The following is a 22,609-nucleotide window of genomic DNA, read 5'->3' as shown; positions in this document are numbered from 1 at the left end:
GACCAGCGAGATTTACCACCATTTGTTCCAGGATATGAAGCAGTGGAATGATGTTGTTCATCCTGTAGTCCTGGCGACTGACAAATAATGTGGCCTCATTAAAGGGCCTGAGAAAACAGCAGGTGTCACGCATGAGCTGCCACTGGCTGACATCGAAGTTACACAGGGGAGCATTCCTGTCTGCTTGGATCATCAAGAAATTGTTTATGGCCTTTCTCTGTTCGTATAGTCGGTCCAATATATGGAGAGTGGAATTCCAAAGGGTGGAAACGTCGCATATCAGCCTATGTTGGGGAATGCTGTTCTGCCATTGCAGCTCAAGGAGGGTGTGCTTTGCGGTGTACCAGTGGCTGAAGTCCATGCAAAGTTTCCTGGCCATTTTTAGGATGTCTTGCAGATGGGTGAAAGACTTCAGGAACCACTTTACAAGCAGATTGAACATGTGTGCCATGCAGGGTGCATGGCTCAGCCCTCCTTGATACAGAGCTGGCACCATGTTTTTCCTGTTGTCGGTCACCATGGTTCCGATTTCCGATGAAGTTTCGCAGAGGGGCACTGCGAATTGTCCCTGCAGTTGAGGCTGAGGACACGTAGGAGGATGAGGAGGCATAGCAGACATTTGTCGCAGGACCAACGGCGTGAGAACCTGGAGGCAGGAACAACATTCACCCAGTGGGCTGTAAAGGACATGTATTGTCCCTGACCGTAGTTACAGCTCCACACGTCGGCGCTGCCGTGCACTTTGGCAGACATCGACAGGCTCAAGGACTGGCCCACCTTCTGTTCTACATATGTGTGCAGGGCTGGTACTGCCTTTTTGGCAAAGAAATGACGGCTTGGGACTCTCCACCTCGACTCGGCACAAGCCATCAGTTCTCTGAAAGGTGCAGAGTCCACCACATGGAAAAGGACGGACTGCAACACCAGCAACTTGGCCAGGAGCATATTCAGCTTCTGCGCCGTTGGATGAGTGCACGCATACTGTTGTCTCTTAGCAATTGCTTCGGTGATCGATTGCTGACGGAATGACTGTCGAGGAGTAGGAGGAGGAGGAGCAAGAGCATCAGAAACAGCAGATGATGGGAAGGACAGACAGCTCCCTTCGGCTGAGGTGGTGGAGCCTAGACTGCCTGAAATCGGGTGCTTGCCACCGGGTGATGCAGCGGTTGCTGGACCACCACATTGGAGCCACGGTTCTCCCGGGCCACTTTATGGTGACGCTGCATATGTTGACGCAGGGCCGTGATGCCAACATTGGCACCCTGGCCACGCTTGACCTTCTGCCCACCGATTCTACAAATGGTCCTGTTCACCCCCTCCGGCGGCTTAGCAAAAAACTGCCACACTGCCGAGTAGGTGATTTTACCCAAACACTCCGCACTGGCTGACTGCTACCGCCACTGCTTCCACTACTTTCCAGGTAGGTAGTCTCCTGCAAAGCGGGTGGTCTACCCCGGGCATGTTTGGCTCCCGACCTCCCACTGCTGCCACCCTGCTGACTGCCACGTTACTGACTTGCTGGCTCCGCCGTTGCCTCACGCGTAAGCTGTCACCCTCTTCTCCCAATAATGATGAAGCCCCTAATTCACCCGGCTCCCAAGTGCGAACAGCTACATCATGATCATTGAGTACTGTCTGTACGTCACTGATGTCCTCCTCAACGGTCTCTGTATCAGGAGCCTGACCGCTCGCAACACCAGCTCCCATGCCACTCTCCTCATCACTACTTGCCCACCTACCGGAGTAAGCGGGGGGAGGTCTCCTCCATCTTGGCTGGCCATTAGCTGCTGACTGTCCTCTAGTAGCTCGTCTTCGCTGTATAGTGGCGCTGAGCCCACAGAATATAATACTTGTCTGGCTGAGGAAACAGACTTCAAGTTAGGCAGGAGCCACAAGCGGAGGAAAGGGGAGTTCAACATGACAGGTATGTCTTCATTTTTATAAATACCCCCTGCACCCTGCCTGTCAATATTAAAAAGCGTTCCCAGTCTCTGAGAGCCCTGTTAAGTTTACATGTTAAATAGATGTCAGCCAAACCTACCATTTTTGCTGTGAAGGGTCCACCAGCAAATGCGTATGGGTGACTTTCTGACGATATGTCTGGGGAGATAAAGACTGGGCTGTGGGATTTCACCTTGTAACATAGTCAACTTCAGGGCCGATGCAAGGATTTTTGCCAACACAAGCAAATCTACATTTTGGCGCTGGTTTGAAAAGCATATTTTTCACCCTATAAGACGCACCGGCCCATAAGACCCACCTAAGTTTTAGAGGAGGATAATAAGAAAAAAATATTTTCCATTACACCTCAGGTCAGACCAGCAATCAGACCCCCAATGTTAATCAGACCTCAGCTCACAGCCCCAATTAGACCCCCAATGTTAATCAGACCTCAACTCACAGCCCCAATCAGACCCCCAATGTTAATCAGACCTCAGATCAGCCCCCCAATGCCTCAGATCATCCCCCCATGTCAGCCATCAGCCCCCCATGTCAGCCATCCTGCCCCCATGTCAGTCATCATGCCCTAATGTCAGTCATCATGCCCCCCATGTCAGCCATCATGCCCCCCATGCCAGCCATCATGCCCCCCATGCCAGTCATCATGCCCCCCATGTCAGCCATCATGCCCCCCATGTCAGCCATCATGCCCCCCATGTCAGCCATCATGCCCCCATGTCAGCCATCATCCCCCATGTCACATTTCTCCACCTCCATGTCAAATCACCCCCCTATGTCACATCAGCCCTCCATGTCACATTTCTGCCCCTCTATGTCACATTTCTCCCCCTCTATGTCACATTTCTCCCCCCTCCATGTCACATTTCTCCCCCCACCATGTCACATTTCTCCCCCCACCATGTCACATTTCTCCCCCTGCATGTCAAATCACCTATGTCACATCAGCCCTCCATGTCACATTTCTCCCCCTCTATGTCACATTTCACCCGCTCAATGTCACATTTCTCCCCCCTCCATGTCACATTTCTCCCCCTCCATGTCACATCACCCCCTTTTTTTAGTTTACATCACACCCTTCGTGTCACATCATTACCCCCTATTGTGTCACATTTCTTCCCCCCATTGCATTGGCACATCATCCCCACCACCCCTATGTCACATTTCTCTCATGGCACAGACAGACTACAGACATGATTGTCCCCCCCCCCCCCATTAGGTCATCCAGGGCTACCCTGCCCCCCACCCCATTAATGTTGTGTAACAGACTAACAGTGCAATAAACATTATGCGCGCTCTCTACGCTCATAAACTTCACCTACGGCAGTTAGTCGGCAGTCTGGCTGTGTGAGTCACAGTGACTCACCACAACAGCTCCAGTCCCTCTACTGCCACCAGCTGCCGTGGCGCTACTCACCAGTCACACCCCCTAGCCTCACCCCGTGACCATGTTGATGTGCCGCTCTGTGAGTGAGGGCCGGGACCGCACGGCACATGCAGGCTAGGGCAGGTGGCCGGCGGCGCTGCGCCGCAACTCGCTGCAAGCGGTTTATAAAAAAAAGGTTTAATTTTCTGCCCACCCCTACTCAGCGCAGGGTGCGCCCTAAAGCAGCCGCTTGTTCAGCCTTATTATAGCGCCGGCCCTGGTCAACTCTAAACTAAAGGGCCGGAAGCCACTAAGCACTTGAGATGAGCTACTTCTTGCTTCTCATGTAGCCTCACCCCATCCCTGTGGCATGATATATGAAGATGATGTCATGAGTGATATCATTATGTGACACACTGAGTCAGGTGCAGCTACATCTTATGCCCAATGGATAGAGATAAGTCATTTTTGTTCCAGGATGGAGAATCACAATTAACGGTTTGATTCACCTTTTTAAATAAATAGGTCTCAATGGATCCACCAGAACCAAAAATTCTAAAGCAGTAAGTAGTACCTTGCTCCCAGAGGGCCTACACCTACAGCATTGAAAAGGACATCCTCACCCAGCTCTTGGTAATGAGGGTCTTGAGGCTGAATGTGACCTAGCATTTCTTGAAAATGGCTCTGCTTCCGCACATGGAGTTAAGTGTATGGTGCCTCTTTGGAGGTACATGGAGGTCTGCAGCTCAACATTAGTGATGAGCGGCAGAGGCTATATTCGAATTTTCGATATTTCACAAATAGTTTGACGAATATTCGTCATATATTTGCGAATTCGCTATATCCATTAATTATTTTTTATCAATGCGAAAATCGCAATATAAAATTTGCTTACTGCGCATGCGAAAAAGGGGCGTGGTCTATTTTAGCAACTGTTTTCAAACTGCCCAAAGTTTGAGGAGATTGGAAAACATGATTGGCAGCAATTTTTTCGCGACAGTGAGGAAGAACTTCTGATCACTGTAAGTAATTTGACATTACAGCACTGTATTTGATTACATTTCACATGCATGTCAGACCAATCGCTTTATATGCAGATGTGTTATAAAATATTCACGATTGGGAAAATCACTTGTGATGCAAATATTTTTTCGCAATACATACAGCTTCACATTTTATCAGGTCTGAGTAGATATTACTGATTGGTGCACTAAGTATTGTTGTGACATCATAGCACTATGTCTGTAGCATATATGTATGGAAAGCATAGAACTATCTCTCACATGCACATCCATTTTCCTGCCACACACTATATACCCCACATACTCACACACACACAAACAAACACAATCTATATAGATTAGAGTTTGTGTCCTGTTGGTCAGGACTCAGGAGAAGCTTTCTTTGTCTTACCACCAGTATTTGATGGTTCATTTAGAGTTACCCAGGGTGCACCACGGGGAGGCGAACCAGCTTTACATCCCATACCGTACCGTCACTTCACTAGACAGGTATATCTCTAGTCAGCTGGCTAATATCCGATTGCTCAGACCCCACACACATACAATTGCAATCCAATCCGATCTTATAACGGTAACAGTAAATCTAATATTTCCCCTTCGAAGACTTAAATACTTTTTGATGTTTTGCTGAGGACATTATTTTCAATACTTGTATTAAAAAAATTGGGATTATATGCTTGCATCTTTATCCTGCAGCGCATGTTGGAGCGGGGCTATGATAGGACCCGGGTCCAGTCTGAGAAGCAGAGGATCGTGAGGGAGATCCGTTTCGAGCTCTTAGGGCTGTTTCACACGAGCGAGTCCATTGCGGGAATCACGCTCCTTGTGTGAGTGTGATCCTCCACTCTGGACTTGCAGGAGCGCACTGCATTATCATGATTTATAATGCTATGTGTCTCTGCATGGCCTTTTTTCCACAGAATTATAGTGACATAAAGCTGTCAGTATTAGTGTTGAGCGAACTTCTGTTTTAAGTTCGGCGTCTAAAGTTTGGCTTCCGGTTAGCGGAGAATCCCGATATGGATTCCGAATACCGTTGTGGTCCATGGTAGCGGAATCAATAATGGCCGATTATTGATTCCGCTACCACAGACCACAACGGAATTCGGAATCCATATCGGGATTCTCCGCTAACCGGAAGCCAAACTTTAGACGCCGAACTTAAAACAGAAGTTCGCTCAACACTAGTCAGTATGATTCTGTAGAAATAAGGTCAAGCAGAGGCATGTGCTCCTGCAAGTCCAGAGCAGAGGATCACACTCACACACGGAGCGTGATTCCCGCAATGGACTCGCTCGTGTGAAACAGCCCTTAAGGAAGTTTAATGGCAGGCACCCTAGGATGGCCATATTAAAGATATGGTCCAATTTGAAGAGGAGGAACTCTGAGTGGATCAGAGAGATCCATGACAGAATATGCCCAGGTACAATGCTTACATTACTTTTGTATCTCTCGCCAACACTCTGTAATGTATATATACAGTTATGAAAATAAGTATTTCACCCATTTACAAATGATTACTTATTACCTGGTGTGACACGTAGCAAGGTGGAAGTGGAAGACACTCAACCGGAGGCGCTGGACTCAGGGAGCTTGGTGACCCTGGTAAGGGCTACCCTGGTGCAGTCTGCTGAGTATACTGGCTGGAAAGTTGGGGTGATGTGCATTCATGGAGACTTGAAATACTACCCCACCACGCTGGTGTTTCTAACCATGGTGGCCGGCAGGTGGACCCACGAAGTGGCAGTCACTACAATCTCCACTATGAACTCATAATAGGGAGAGATTTTATAGGTTTCCCTGCCCTATGGCCGGTTGTGAGAGTTACGGATACTCCTGAGGCAGGAATAAGCCTAGGAAATTGGCCTTGTTCAGGGGGACGGCCAGAACCCTGGGAAGCCTGAGGACGAAGGGCCAGCAGTAGGGGTGATCGTCACTTTGGTGGAAGAGGAGGAGACAACCCAGCGTAGGGTAATGGTGGGAGACATGGAGGAGTTGCCACCGGGTCCTGGCTTGGCAGACCTCAACATCTCCGGGGAGAATTTCGGTACAGCCCCTTCGCCGAGACCCTGGGAGAATGTGGTAATACTTGATGGGGCCGAGTCGATGCTTCCCTGTTTTGTGGTCCATCAGAATATGCTATATCGGGTAAACCATCTGCGGGGTGAACCTGTTGAACAGTTGGTGGTGCCCGGGGCCTATCGAAAACTTGTGTTAGAGTTAGCCCACCAACATGTTCTCGGGGTCATCAGGGACTTCAGAAGACACAGGATCGGATACTACAACGGTTTTACTGGCCCAGTATTTTTAGAGAGGTGGATGACTTTTGTGAGTCTTGCCCGACCTGCCAAACCACTAGCCCCCAGCACCTGTTCTGCAGGTTAGTGCCCCTCCCGATTATCAAGGTACCATTTAAGAGAATCGCTATGGATCTCATAGGCCCAGTACCAAAGTCCGCCAGCGGGCACCAACACATCTTGGTCGTCTTGAACTATGCCACTCGGTACCCGGAGGCGGTGCCACTGTGACATACATCGGCCAAACTCATAGCAAAAGAGTTAATGGAGATTTTAGCCCAAGTGGGGATACCCAAAGAGGTTCTGCCTGACCAGGGGACTCCTTTTATGTTCAAGGTCATGCGGGAGCTCTGTAAGTTGCTGAATATCAAACAGGACATCCGTCTATCACCCGCAAACTGACGGCCTAGTAGAAAGGTTTAATCAAACGTTAAAAACTATGTTAAAACAAGTAGTAGCTAGGGATAGAAAGGACTGAGAACTCCTTCTGCCCTATCTTATGTTTGCAGTGCGAGAAGTTCTCCCAAGGCCTCTACTGAGTTCTTGCCCTTCGAACTACTATATGGCAGACACGTGATCTGTTGGACATAGCCAAAGAGGCATTGGAGCAACAACCCACACCATATAAAAGTGTTGTTGAATACGTCACCCAGATGCAGGAACGTATGAAAACTGTGATGCCACTGGTGAAGGAGGCAGCTCAGTGAGCTCAAAGTCGGGTGTATAATCGGCAGGCTCGGGTCCCGATCTTTAACCTGGGAGATCGGGTTTGGTTCTGGTACCGACAGTGGACAGTAAGTTACTGGTTAGGTGGCAGGGACCCTATGAGGTACTCGAAAAGGTTGTAGAAGTAAACTACAAGATACACCAGCCAGAGCGGCGGAAGACTGGAGAAGGTGTACTATGTGAATTTACTCAAACCATGGAAGGATAGGGAGACTAGTACTGACGATATCCCGTGACCGAGTTTTCTAGGAAATGATGGCCAATGGGATAGAGAAGGCGCTCATAGGGTAAGTAAATTCAAACAAACAAATTTCTAATAAAAGAAATTGTTTGCTCACCTGCTGCGGTTGCATCAATTGGATGCAACTGCAATGGAGATCGAGTATAGATAAGGGATGGTTGGTGCAGCCAAGATCCGTCCTAACATCTTGGGCAGGGGCCACCCTGCCACTAGGGTAATGGAAATGAAGAGAAGTGCGCTAAACCTTAAGTGGAGCGTGTAGACTGCTGGGGGCGCACGAGACAACCAATCAAGGACAACCAATCAATCCACTTAAGGTTTAGCGCACTTCTCTTCATTTCGAGTTTTCTAGGGGAGAGGTTCCAGCCCATAAGTCTGATGTAAGGGAAGCGGTTGCCACAGTGAAGATTGCTGACAGCGTCTCTTCTAAGCAGACTGAGGAGGCCAGAGAGTTCATCAGCAGGAATACAGGTGTGCTCTCAGACCACCCTGGACGCACTTCTATAATCCAGCATGATTTTGTCACTGAGCCTCAGGCCAAAATCCGGCGACAGGCCATCTCTGAGGAAGTACAACTAATGCTGCAACTAGACATCATCGAGGAGTCTAGAAGAGAGTGGGCCAGTCCTATAGTACTGATACCCAAACCAGATGGGACGTTGCAGTTTTGTAATGATTTTCGAAAATTAAATGAGGTATCTAAGTTTGACGCATATCCCATTCCCCAGGTAGACGAGCTGATTGAGAGGTTAGGACAAGGACGGCATTTTTTTGTTTTAGACCTCACTAAAGGGTACTCGCAGGTACCCTTTAACAGAGGCTGCCAAAGAGAAAACGGCCTTCATGCCACCGGAGGGGCTGTACCAGTATAAGGTGTTACCCTACATGGTGCCCTCGCCACTTTCCAAAAGCTAATGGAAATTGTGCTGCGACCACATCATCGGTATGCTTCAGCTTACCTAGACGATATTGTCATTCACAGTACCGACTGGAAAAGTCACCTGCCCAAAGTGCAGGATGTAGTAGACTCCCTTCAAAAAGCTGGACTAACCACTAACCCAAAAAATGCGTGATAGGGTTAGAGAAGACAAAATACCTGGGGTACGTCATTGGGCGCAGAGTGATCAAACCCCAAGTAAACTAAATAGAGGCGATAAGAAATTGGCTCCGACCTGTCACCACTAAACAAGTAAAGTCGTTCCTAGGAATGATAGGCTATTACATGAGATTTGTTCCCCACTTTGCCACGATAGCCGCGCCCTTGACAGAGCTCTTGAAGGGACGAAAATCAGTGATGGTTCGCTGGGATGAGCGGGCAGAAGAGGCTTTTTCCACTTTGAAGTCGGCCCTGTGCAGGTCACCGGTTTTGGTGACGCCCGACTTCAATAGGGAGTTCGTGGTACAGACCGATGCCTCCGAAGTAGGCCTCGGTGCTATACTGTCTCAGGAAGTAAACGGGGAGGAGTATCCCATTGTCTTTTTAAGCCGCAAACTCACCCCAGCCGAAACCAGGTATAGTATAGTGAAGAGAGAGTGCCTGGCTATCAAGTGGGCACTCGAGTCTCTCCGCTACTATTTGTTGGGGAGAAAGTTCCGCCTGGTGACTGACCACTCCCCTCTCAGGTGGATGAGCCAGGCCAAAGAAAGAAAAGCCCGAGTCACCAGGTGGTTCCTGTCCTTACAGAACTTTAAGTTCTCAGTGGAACACAGGGAAGGCCGGTTGCAGGGAAATGCGGATGTCCCTGTCCCGGGTATACTGTATGGCAGGTATTCACCCCCTCAGGGTTGAACAAAGGGGGGGAAGAAGGTACCTGGAATCATCATGGATGGAAGGTATGTGTCACCGAGGTTCCTGGCCTCGGTGAAGTAAGAGCCGGAATTTTATGTGTCAGCAGCAGCTATTGCTAATTGATACCTTGAGAGAGCATGGCTGTCATAGCTGATCTGGGATGGCTCTTACTGGGAGTAGCCAAAGTGCTGGGTGGGTGACTACTCCTCATGTTCCAGGCCGGATTTTGCCAGGCATAAAAACCAGCCAGCGCTGCCAGGGTTGTGGATTTACCGTCCCTCTGACAGTGGAGCTCAGGAGTCTGTGTGCTGTGAACTGAGGGCTGTGCTGGGATTTGAGGTTTGAGCCGGGCTGGAGGACTCAGGCCCCTCTAAAGTCGAACAGGCCGCCTATGGACTTTATGAGGCTGAACTTCTAACAGGGTGTGAATTAACACCCAGGAGAAAAGGTGACTTATTATTTATGGACTTTCCTTGTGTGTGAACAAACACCAAGCCACCTGCGTTTTGTGATACACCTTATCTGCATTTTGTTATACACCAATGTGTGAGCAAACACCGCTGTTTGATTCAAGAACTGTGTACTTTGCCTCTGTACTGCATCCGCACGTCCTAACTACCAGTTCAAATTCCCACAATATACATAAACTGCCATCATCATTCTGTATTCCAGTAAAAGGCCCCATCCATTTGTTATGAGTTCTGAGTTGTTTGTCTAAATTTCGAAGATTGTGTGATTACAGGGGTCCCCGATTCCCTCCGTCCACCGCAGGCCTTTGACAGAGGATCTGGAGGTGCTGGTGTTGTCCGCCGAGGAGGAGGAGGGAGAGAAGGGAGAGCAGGCCGGACCCTCCCAGCAGCATGAGGTGCTAGCCCCATCTGATATAAGCGAAGAGGTGGAGGTGGAAGAGGCTGGACCCTCCCAGCAACCAGATTCCCCCCCTGGTCCTGATGACAATGAAGAGGAGGAGGATGTCACCAGCCCCCGCCAGAGGGATAAATATGTGCACATAGCAATATAATTCTGTATCCATGCCACTTAATCTGAATTTTTTGATGCAGATGCAGCAGGAGCATGAAGCCAGCATGCATGAGATGCAGAGGCTGATGTGAAAGCAGATGCGGAAGGTGGAAGTGTTGCACCTCAAAGGGATGCAGGAATTGTTGGAACTTCATGACCAACTAAAAAAGTTGCCATAGAGGAATGTTTGTAAATAAAGAATTTATTGTAACGTGTTCTTCTGGTTTTTTTTATATTGTTTTGGTGTAATTTGAACGATACGGGTGCAGTAAGGTCAAACTCATCAGGACAGACAGTAGCAGCAACAGGTAAATGGTAACGGTGTAGTATAAGGCCTACACATAGCTGGGCCAAAATCATCAGGACATACAGCAGCAGCATATAAATAGTAATGGGGTAGTATAAGGCCAACATATAGCTCGGCAAAAATCATCAGGACAGACAGCAGCAGGTAAATGGTAATGGTGTAGTATAAGGCCTACACTTAGTTCGGACAAAGTCATCAGGACAGACAGCAGCAGCATGTAAATGGTAACGGGGTAGTATAAGACCTACACATAGCTCGGCCAAAATCATCAGGACAGACAGCAGCAGCAGCATTCAAACAAAACAATAGCTGACCTTAGGGAGACCAGCTACATAAAACACTGTGGAGCCTCATTTAAGAGTCTCAACACAGCAATCCAAAGTGCAAAGCTCACTGGGAAACAGTAATATGCAAAGCAGCAGCAGCATGTAAGTGGTAACAGGGTAGTATAAGGCCTACACATAGCTGGGCCAAACTCAGTCAGAACAGACAGGAGCCGTTTATTTGTTTGCAGCAAGAATATGTTCACAGGAATGGGCCCCCGCCAGATCGGGGCAACACCAAAAATAAACCTTTACACCTCTGACAGCAGCAGGTTCTTTGACTACAGCAGGAATGTGTCCCCATGCATACAAATTGTACAAATTGCAATATATTCCGTTGAATATTTTTATTTCAAAGGTTTTTTTAGATTGTAAAGCCCACAAGAACTTAAAAAAAGATAAAATGTATATATATATATATATATATATATATATATATACAGTACAGACCAAAAGTTTGGACACACCTTCTCATTCAAAGAGTTTTCTTTATTTTCATGACTATGAAAATTGTAGATTCACACTGAAGGCATCAAAACTATGAATTAACACATGTGGAATTATATACATAACAAAAAAGTGTGAAACAACTGAAAATATGTCATATTCTTGGTTCTTCAAAGTAGCCACCTTTTGCTTTGATTACTGCTTTGCACACTCTTGGCATTCTCTTGATGAGCTTTCGGTCCACACAATGGGACCTTTCTCTATCAGTGACAAAAGTGAACTGGATTACCACACGGATGAGTATAACGCCAGTCACACCCAACCATGTGCAGAGGTCAACATGGTCAGGCATCCTGTTTAGGACAACAGACAACAGCATTTTTGAACCTAAATCCTGATTAAAAAAACAAGAAAATAATAAAATAATAAAATGTAATTAGGTTCCTCAATCAGTCCTGTACAATGTTAACTGCACAAGACCTTTTGACAAAGGAAGCCCACATGCGGTCCCCACGTAGTTTTAGTAAGAACCACACTAGGGCCAAAACCCCAGGCCCAAAACCCAGGGAAAGCAAAATTATAACATATAAAATGAAATAAAGTAAAAAAGCATTTTTGGCGAATGAAGCGCAACACTGCAAGATTGTATTTTATTGAAACAAATCTATATATAGATAAATATTGAATATATATGAACAGAGCACATGCGCAAAAATGAAGCATGCACACCAGTTTAAGAGAATTCTAATACTCGATAGTTGATAAAGTCCAAGGGCAAAAAAGTGGTCCATGCTGGTTGTCCTCAGCAATATTAGGACAGACAGCAGCAGTTCATAAATGGTAATGCTGTAGTATAAGGCATACACACAGCTGGGTCTAACTCAGCAGGAACAGAACAGACAACAGCAGGTAAATGGTAACGCTTTAGTACAAGGCATAAACATAGCTGGGCCAAACTCAGCAATATCAGGACAGACAGCAGCAGCAGCAGCTGGTAAATGGTAATGCTGTAGTATAAGGCATACACAAGCTGGGCCTAACTCAGCAGGAACAGAACAGACAGCAGCAGGTAAATGGTAACGCTGTAGTATAAGGCATACACATAGCTGGGCCTAACTCAGCAAGAACAGAACAGACAGCACCAGGGAAATGGTAACGCTGTAGTACAAGGCCGACACATAACTCGTCAAGATCAGAACAGAGAGCAGAAGCAGGTAAAGGTAACGGTGGAGTATAAGGCCTACACATAACTCAGCATTATCAGGACAGACAGAAGCAGCAGCAGGTACATGTAATCGTCGAGTCTAAGGTCTACACATAGCTTGGCCTAACTGAGCAGGAACAGACAGCAGCAGGTTCTTTGTTTGAAGCAGGAATGTGTTACCAGGAATCGGCCCCCACCAGACCGGGGCAACACCAAAAATAAACTTAGACACTTTGAACAGCAGCAGGTTCTTTGTTTGCAGTAGGAATGTGTTCCCAGGAATGGGCCCCACCAGACCGGGGCAACACCAAAAATAAACGTACACACCTCTGGTCTATTTTCCTGTATGTTTTATGTATGGAGGGCACTGTCCAGAGATCACACAGGGGACTATGGGTTACACTATACTAGGGCTGAAACGATTAATCAATTTAATCGAGTAATTAGACACAAAAAGCTAATGTGGTCAAGTTCCCTTGCCATTTAAGAAAGACTGTTCCTACTAGTGTTTATGCACTACTGTTCTAGCTCCCGTTATTCTAACGGGCTTAATGTGTAGTATGTATATATATATATTTGTGTAAGGGGCTTACGGTAGTACAGTGAAGAGCCCTGGGAAAGCAGGGAATGAGTGCAGTCGGTTGTGTTGTGCCGAAACCGAGGATGAGGTAGGCCTGAGAAAGAAGAGGGCCTACCCAAGGAAAAGATATGGAAGAAATGAGTTGTAAATGAGTGGAGTGGTGGGAGGGTCAAAAGCTCAGACCTCAATGATGCAGGAGCCAGGTAAGGGGAGTGCCCTAAATAGGCTGGAGGCGGACCTCAGCCCCTCCCACAAATCCAGGCAATCTGCCTTAATACTTGTGTAAGGGGCTTACGGTAGTACAGTGAAGAGCCCTGGGAAAGCAGGGAATGAGTGCAGTCGGTTGTGTTGTGCCGAAACCGAGGATGAGGTAGGCCTGAGAAAGAAGAGGGCAAAAATGGAAATAACCAGTTTATTGTAACCAATTGATGTATCAATGGCTTAACCCGACATGTTTTGGAAAGCCACTCTTGACTCTTGTGTTGGATTGGGAATGTATTGCGCGTAAGCGGATGACTCCCAGCGCCCCAATCCCCTGATGACATGAGTGAGGATGTTGGCACTGGAGGCCGTGGACGTGGCTCCAATGAGAAAGGAGTGCCCTGAGTAGTTGGCTGCGTTGAGGCCTAGTTGTGTGAGGGATGACCCGGCATGGGTCATGAAGGTGGTGGTGGTGAGTACCGAACCATGTAGTTGAAGTAGCGGTTGAGAGGGTAGAACTTGTGACGCTGATTGTGAGCATCCAGGACCCTGACTGGATCTGTTGTGCGTGGGGTAATGAAATGTTGACGGGTAAGTGCTGACTATTCTTGGAGTGAGGTAAGGACAGGATGTAGGGAACCATGTGTTTTGACAAGTGGGAGACAAGAAGACAAGGTGAGGTTCGGGTCGTGGAGGCTGTAGTGAATTTACAGGAACTCAGGAATCCGTAGATGGCCAAGTAAATTGCCGTTTTGATGATGGAGTTGGTATCTGTTTCAAGAGGCGTGGCGTCCAGTAAGTCGGATAATGCTTTGAAGATATGATTGACTATGGGTAGCCTCTGGGCTGGACGTGCGGGTTCCGTTTCCTGAATACCTCTGTGTATGGATTTGATCTGGTGCGAGGACATGAAGCTGATGTTATTGGGGTGTGTGATTAGCATATGATGTTGAAATGCCAGTGAGATATAGTTTGATGGTGTTGTATGACATGATTTTGAGGTGGCAAAAAGAAGCCAACCCCGGAAGAGACGTCATGACAAAAGGGTGCGTGATGTTGTGTTCCAACAGGACCTGTTGAATAGTGTGAACACTCTGTCGTGTGTTCTATGTGTATCGTCTGATAGTGCTGAGCGGGACAAAGACTGGCTATGCCGCATGATGCCTTCTAATCCAGAATGAGCTGTTTGAAATGATGGAGTGATGGAGGCCGTGGGTGACGCTGATGGGAGAGCTTGATGAAATGCCTGAAATTTGACGCGAGACAGACTGACAGCTGCCGTATTGCCCACCCCCGGGACATGGAAACAATGTGAGAAGAAATTATTGCAAGCGGCCAACCAAGGAAGTCTCCGCAGAAACCTCACGATTGTGAGAGATTTGGAACGATCCTGTTGATGAACTGGCAGGTCGTATGGTTGTCTGAATAGCACCGGACCGACATGTTTGCCCCTGAATGACCCCACGCTACGGCAGCCGCCCCGATGGGGTAGAACTTGAAAAGCGCTGAGGCAGCGGAGAATCCCTCCAAACCCCGGACCGCAGGAGGCCAGCTGCCCCACAGCCAATCGTTCCCAAAAATGGCCGCGAAGCCTGTGGTAGATGCCGCATCTGACCAGATAGAGGGGGAAGAGTCCGACGGCTGAGGGAGAAACAAGCCCCCGCCACTCCAGGTGAACAGAAATCTCCCCCACATGCCCAGAGCTGCCTGCAGCGTGGGCATCCAGGGACACCCTGTGCGAGTCGTGTAGGAGAAAGGGGAGAGGTGCAGGAGCCGTGATATAAATGAGCGACCCCGAGGTGGATGCGCATGGCAAAGATCAGGGAGCCCAACAGGGACTGCAGTTCTTTGCGGTTGCCGGTGCTGAGTTGAAGGTAGTTGACTATGTGGGCGAGAATGTCCTGGATCTTCCCGGATGGCAAACTGGCTTGCATTGAGGCTGAATCCAACTGGGTACCCAGGAAAAGTGATGACCGTGTCTGGCCCTTCTGTCTTCTTGGTGGCGATGGGTACCCCAGGTTCCTCCTCAGGTATTATGTGCGCCGGGCTGACTTCTTGGTCCTCCAGGCTAACGGTCGACGTGATCACTGGCAATCCGGCCGGCGCCGGTGACGCTGCCGGTGGTGGCCCTGCCAAGGAGAGGGTCGCGGTGACTGATTCCAGCCTCTCCAACCTGGCATTGACTTTAGACATGGATGACATTTAGGGAGGACAGCATGGTATGTATATCCCCTGTGCTGGACTGGCTAGGTCCTTCCCCTGCCTCCCTGTTATCGATTGGCGTGCGCAGCAGCCGGAAAAGCTCTGCTTCCCTCGCCGTGGCGGGGAAGGGAACATGCAGTCACCTTAACTCTGTCGTTATGCGCGGGATTGTCCAGGATCTGATGGGTGCTGGACTGGCTAGACCGTCTCCCTGGGTAGCAGTGACGGATCTAGCAGGGGTGCCAGGTAGGGAGAAGTTCTCTATCCCTTCCAGAGACATGGTAAAACAAAACAGTTGATTAGCTTGGGGAAACACAGGATCGTGCTGGCAAGCTAGCTAGGCCGGATGGCGAAAAATTATACTTGCATGGTGACAGATGAGGCCCTGCTAGTTGCCAAGCGGCTTTGAGAGGCTCTACCTATGATTTGGCGCGAGGGGATAATGAGGCCACTCGAGGTAGCGGCAGGATCGTTGGCCTCTCGGTGACTGTAAGACAGGACTAGGGGAAGGGAGTGACAGGTGAGGCCCTCTCTATGCAACATGCGAGGCGGCTTACTAACGAGATGGCGCGTTGGGCAGGTGCCTCCGTACGTTTGAGGCGGGGTGTCGGCCTCGCGGGACCACTAACTACTGGCGAAGCCAAAGAAGGGGGGGGTACCTAGTGGGATGATGGTGGCCCTAAAGCCAGCACGCTGACCCTAACGGGACCGTCCGAAATGTGAGGAAGATTTTGGTAAATGAGCAGGTGAACGTACCTGGTACCAAGAAAAAATTCTCCGGCTACACGGTAGTGTAAACAGTATAGGTTAACCGCCTAAAACACAAGGGGGGGGGGGGTAGACATGACAAAGTGTGAGAAAATGTGTAAAGCATGTGGTACATGTGCATGACCAGGAGGATCATGGCGGTTATCCGTGAAATGACAGCTTGCGCCTGGTATGAAAGGGGGACCGGTGCGTGCCGTGTGGCCATGCCCAGGTGAAAGTGCGTGTCTGCAATTGGATGGCGCATTGGGACCGTGCCCCTGCCATTCCACCTGTCCATTTGTGTGTGAAGCAGCGATGAGAAAAATTAATTATTTTTTTTTTTTTTTCCATGTGTCCCCTGATTAATCTGATTATCAAAAAAGGGGGATAAATATGCATCACACTGCCGATTCAACTGATGAGATTCACATTTGGCACTGAAATCCATTGCAATCCATGGGACATGATGAATCCATGGTGAACACAGATAAGGAGGATGATTGTGAATACACGCAAATTACTAGCTTCATGATGTGATGGTAGTGCCCATGATGGAGAACAGGGGGGGCTGCTGGGGAGTATGATGATGGGGCGTGCTGGGAGGCTCTCTCGTCGTCCGCCGGCGTGCCCCCCGCACCAGATGCGGCTCGCACGGCCGCCGGGACACCACGCACGCGGCGACGGAATCGCCGCGCATGCGCCGAATCCCGGCCGCGCATGCGCAGACCAGGCACCAGGACGCGGGCGGGCGCCACCGGCCGCGCGGCAGGAGGAGTGGTGATCAAGCAGGAGGTAGCGGGGAGGGGATGACAGGGCCGCGGTGAGCCCTGTGAAGGTGAAATGAAGCCGCCCGTGAATGACCGGGGGGGGGGTATGAGTGTGGCGGGTGTGGTGTGCGCAGGAGGCGGCGGGGAGCGCCAAGCCTGGTGAAGATGACATGAACGGGGGAGGAAGGGGGGGGCCTGAATGATGGTGGCCGCATGGAGCGACATCGGGAGCAGGTGACCACCCCCTGGCGGCGAACCCATGCGCCCGGAGTCCGCCCACGGCCGCCGGGACACCGCGCATGCGCCGAAAAAATCGCCGCGCATGCGCAGACCCGGCCCCAGGACGCGGCCGGGCGCCATTGGCCGCGCGCAAGCGGAGCGGCAACAGGCAGGAGGCGGCGGGGAGCGCAAGCCTGGTGAAGTGGACATGAACGGGGGAGGAAGGGGGGGGGGCCTGAATGATGGATGTTGGGGGGTGATCCCACCAGGGAATGGGGCTGGGACCGACAGGGGCTGACCGGAATCTGCTGGGGAGACGTGAGAAATGCCTGAGAAACGAGCTGGCGGTGACTGCTGCGAGAAGCCGTGACCTGGGTGCAGCGTGTGTGAGACCAACAGAAAAGGGGGGACCCTGCCGCATGCCGTCAGAGTGTAAGGCCGGAGGTGGTGCAGATGTGAAAGAGAATGCATGCCCAGGTGTGACAGAAATGCTTAGTGACTTGTATTGAAACCGTGACATTGGTGCGCCATGATGAAAAGAGCTGAACCAGTACTGGGGCAACCGTGAGGCCCTGCTGACCCGTACGAAATAACTCATACGCATTTGTGCCCCTGCAGCCGTGCACATGAACACGAGGAGGAGGAGGGGGGGGGGCATGAATGTGGATGATTGTGGGGTGATATGGACTGAAAAGGAAATGGGGAACGAGCCTGGAAACCACAGGGGTGCTGACCGCAGTGTTGCCTGTGGGAAGATTGCTTGAACGAGACATGACAAAATGAGATGCTGGTGACTGTGAGAAAGGCGTGATATTGCGCAGCGTCTATGAAATGAAATAAACAGAAATGGGGGATTAGGCCAGAAACCATGCCGCATGCTGCAGAGGTGTTGACCGGAATGGTAGTACGGTGTGGACAAATTGCGCATGAACAAGGCGTGACAGAAATGAATACTGGTGACTTGTATGAGAAAACCGTGACATGGGTGCAGCGTATGATGAAATGAAATGAACCGGTACAGGGGCAACCGTGAGGCCCTGGCTGTACCGTATGGATGACTCAGAACTACTGCCTGCAGCCGCAGGGGTGTTGTCCGGAGTGGTGATACGGTGTAGGTAAATTTATACATGAACAAGACATGACAGAAATGAAATGCTGGTGACCTGGGCGAGAAAGCTGTGACATTAGTGCAGCGTTTGGTGAAATGAAATTAACAGAAATGGGGGATTGCCCAGGAAACGACTGCATGCTGCCGCAGGGGTGCTGACCGGAATAGTGGTACGGTGTAGACAAATTGTGCATGAACAAGGCGTGACAGAAATGAAATACTGGTGACTTGTATGAGAACACAGTGACATGGTGCAGCGTTTGGTGAAATGAATTGAACCGGTACAGGGGACAACCGTGAGGCCCCGGCTGCACCGTATGGATGACTCGCAATTTAACGGGCAAAACGTGACCCCCAGTGAACCTGAGTAAAGCCGGAAAAATGAACCGAAATGCTCCCAATCCAGAACTGATGGCAACGAAAAACTCCCAGAAATTCAGCGACTCGCAGGCAACTCTCCAGACACTCCACAAGCGACCTCCTCTCTCAAAAGCTCAGACCTCAATGATGCAGGAGCCAGGTAAGGGGAGTGCCCTAAATAGGCTGGAGGCGGACCTCAGCCCCTCCCACAAATCCAGGCAATCTGCCTTAATACATATATATATATATTTCAATAATTAGTTAATTGAATTAATGAATAAATAAATAAATAAGAGGTTTAATAAATGAATGGAAAAATTGATAAATAAACTCATCGATTGATTAAAAAAAAAAATCTTCGCCAAATACCGTAAAATACATAAAGAAATTAAACAATAGAGAAATATATAAATAAAATTGTCAATAAATAAATACATAAATAAATTAATCAATAAATACATAAATGAATTCATCAATACTGAAATATATAAAGTCATCAATAAATAAATACATAAATAAATACAAAAATTAATTCATCAATATAGAAATTTATAAAAAAATTAAATCAATAAATAATTAAAATTAAATTAAAAAACAACTATGTTTGGGAGGGAGAGCCAAGGAGAGAGATTGACAAGGGACCCTTCAGAGCCCTGAACCGACTGCGGGGGCCAAAAAGTCGCCTCCGATCCAGGACTCATTCATTTTGATAAATGTCAGTCTATCCACCGAGTCTGTGGACAGACCAAAGCATATTGAGCGAGCTTACAGCAGGTGTCCAGCCTGGCAACCCAGTACTCCATGGGGTCGTCGGTGCTCATGCTGTCGGAAGCACCGACGGTCCCATGCAGTCTCCCACCATGCAGACCAGCCGCTGGTAGTGACTGCTACTGCTGCTGCTACTGGATCATGCAGACTGGTATAACAACCTCATCTTACCCATAAGATCACATACTTGGCTGGAGGTGCTTTGGCCAGCCACCTGGGCTGAGGGTTTGCCTTCTCCAGCCAGAGGAGCAGACTGGCCCACAGGTTTTGCATACAGGCATCCCTCTGGCTGGCTGGGATGAACTGCTCCAGTTTCCCCTTGCAGCAAGGGTCTAAAAGGGTGGCCAACCAAAAATCATCCCTCTCCTTAATTTTCCTGATCCAGGGGTGCCTCCGGAGGCATCTCAGCATGTGCGCAGCCATGGGGAAGAGGACAGCCCGCTGTGACTATTTTTGACTGCCCGGGACCATGACATCTTGGTCCTCCTGCTGCTGCTGCTCCCTGTGGGAGTCGCCCCACCCCTGGACTAACGGTGCCCCCAGAACTGGCTCTCCCTCCTGACCAGGCCCAGACTCCTGGACGTCAGCAAACTCCTCAAAAAATTCTTCCTCCTCCTCCTCGTCCTGGGCCTGGTCTTGGTGGAGCAGTGTTGCCTTTTCTTGCTCCACCAAGGCATCAAGCAGGTGTTCTAGTGTCCTGTCCAGCAGGAACACTATGGGGAGTACATCAATGAGGCCGACATGCTCCCCGCTGACCATCTTGGTTGCCTGCTCGAATAGGGCCAACACGTGGCAGACCTGGTGTATCTGCCCCCACTCCGCATTGGTGATGTAGGGGAGTGGGTGTGATGGCCCGGAAGTGCCTTGGTCCAGCAGGTATTCTTTCACCGCCCATTGCTGTTCCCACAACCTCTCCAGCATGTGGAGGGTGGAGTTCCACCTCGTCACACTGTCCACAATCAGCCTGTGAGGTGGCAGACTGTTGTCCTGCTGCAGTTTGGACAGGGACGCGGTGGCGGTTGGGGAGCATAGGAAGTGGCTGGCAATCCTCCGTACCCTTTGCACGATGTCGCTCAACCTTGGGTATGTGAGTAGGAACTTCTGTACCACAAGGTTGAGGACATGTGCCATGCAGGACACGTGTGTTAGACTGCCAGCATGGAGGGCAGCGAGGAGGTTGCTGCCGTTGTCACAGACAACCATACCTGCCTGAAGCCTTTGGAGTGTCAGCCACTTGTGGACCTGAGCCTGGAGGGTGGCCAGAACATGAGGTCCAGTGTGTCTCTGTTCCCCTAATCTCACAAGCTGGAGCACAGCCTGGCAGCAGAAGTGCCCCACACTTGTGTAGCTACGGGGACGCTTGCTGGGGGGCTCAGCAGCAGTGGAGACAGTGGCAGAGGGAGAGCAGACGTTTTCCCCTGGACAACCCGGGGCGGCACCACAAACTGAGATGCCACCACATCTGATGATCCCTCCCCGGCGCCTCGGAGGGACACCCAATGGGCTGTAAAGCTGATGTACCATCCCTGCACATGTCTGCTGGTCCAGGCATCCATTGTCATATGCACCCTGTAGCTGACAGAGTGATCCAGCGACAGTGATACATTCTGCACAATGTGCTGGTGTAGGGCAAAGAAATGGCGGCTGGGGACACGCCATCTGGGTTGGACCTTTTCTAACATCTACCGGAATGGATTGCAGTCCACAATATTGAAGGGCAGCAGATGTTGGGCGATAACCCTCGCCAGGAGCCCATTCAGTGAACGCACCCATCGGTCCATGGGACGTAGGCCGCGGTGCATTTAAATGCTGGCGCCGGGCGGCAATGGAGGCGATAGAGGAGGGTGCAGAGGAGGCAGAGGTCTGGCTGCTGGTACCAGTACCTCTAGGAGAGGGAGTGGGAGAGTGGGAATGCATTGTTGGAAGAGGGTGGGATGGCTGCAGGACAGTGGCAGGAGCTGCTGTCCCTTGCGCACTGCTGTTGGTGCTGCTGCGACCACCCTGCATCTGGTCCCACTCCCGCCAGTGGTTGACTTTCAGGTGCTGGGTAAGGGCAGTAGTACCTAGCCAAGCAACAGACCTTGAAGTAAGCCCAAACAGGCAACTTACGCACCGACCTCCTGTCAGATGGGATGGTGCTGGCTTGTGCCTGTTCGTGCTCGGTGCGCACAGGTGGAGCCGGCACCTGCTGCTGCCTCCTCCTGCTGCCATTACCAGTGGAGCCCCTGCCACTGGGCTCCCTGGTGACCTGGCGAACCGTTTGCCTTGGGTGCCTACCTTCCTCATCAGTGCTGCTGTCATCTGACAAATGAGGTGGCACCAATTCTAGTTCACTCTCCTCTTCATCCCCTGTAATGTCAGACCCAAGGTCGACCAGTGGTTGACTGAGGGGAACAGCAGACATGGAGCCCCTGACCTGATGCTGCTGTCCCCTCGCTGATGCCTGGGTTTGACTAGGTGCGGGGGTTCTGTGGCTGAAACCACCTGCACCAGTTGGAAGGGATGCCACTGGGGTACTTACGGGCGGTACCCCCTCCTCCTCCTCCATCCCTTCCAAAAGGTCCTGAGCATCCGGACCAAGCTCTAGCTCACTCTCCTGCATTACCTCCCCCAAGATGTCCCTCTCGTTGTCGCTGCCAAACAGCATCAGGGAGGAGTCTTGGGGGCTGGTCCTGCAGGAGGTGGAGAGCTGCTGCTGCTCATATCCGGGGCAGAGGACTCCGTGCCACTGGCTTGTGTCACAAATAAGACAACTGCCTCGGCCTCCTGAGATGAAATGGGGCGGCTGCCACGCCCCAAAAAAATCATGGAAAAGGCGGACGCCCCTGCCTCGTGCAGGCAGCGGTCCAGCACTGGAACCAACTCCCCTACCACGGTTGCCGGCACGACCAAATCCACTCATGATTTGATCACAATGTTTTTAAACACCAGAAAAAATATATAGAAAGAAAATAAT

The sequence above is a fragment of the Bufo gargarizans genome, chromosome 7, assembly GCF_014858855.1.
Source record: "Bufo gargarizans isolate SCDJY-AF-19 chromosome 7, ASM1485885v1, whole genome shotgun sequence".
Classification (NCBI taxonomy): Eukaryota; Metazoa; Chordata; class Amphibia; order Anura; family Bufonidae; genus Bufo; species Bufo gargarizans.
The sequence above is the reverse complement of the archived record's forward strand: the minus strand, read 5'-3'. Positions refer to the sequence as shown.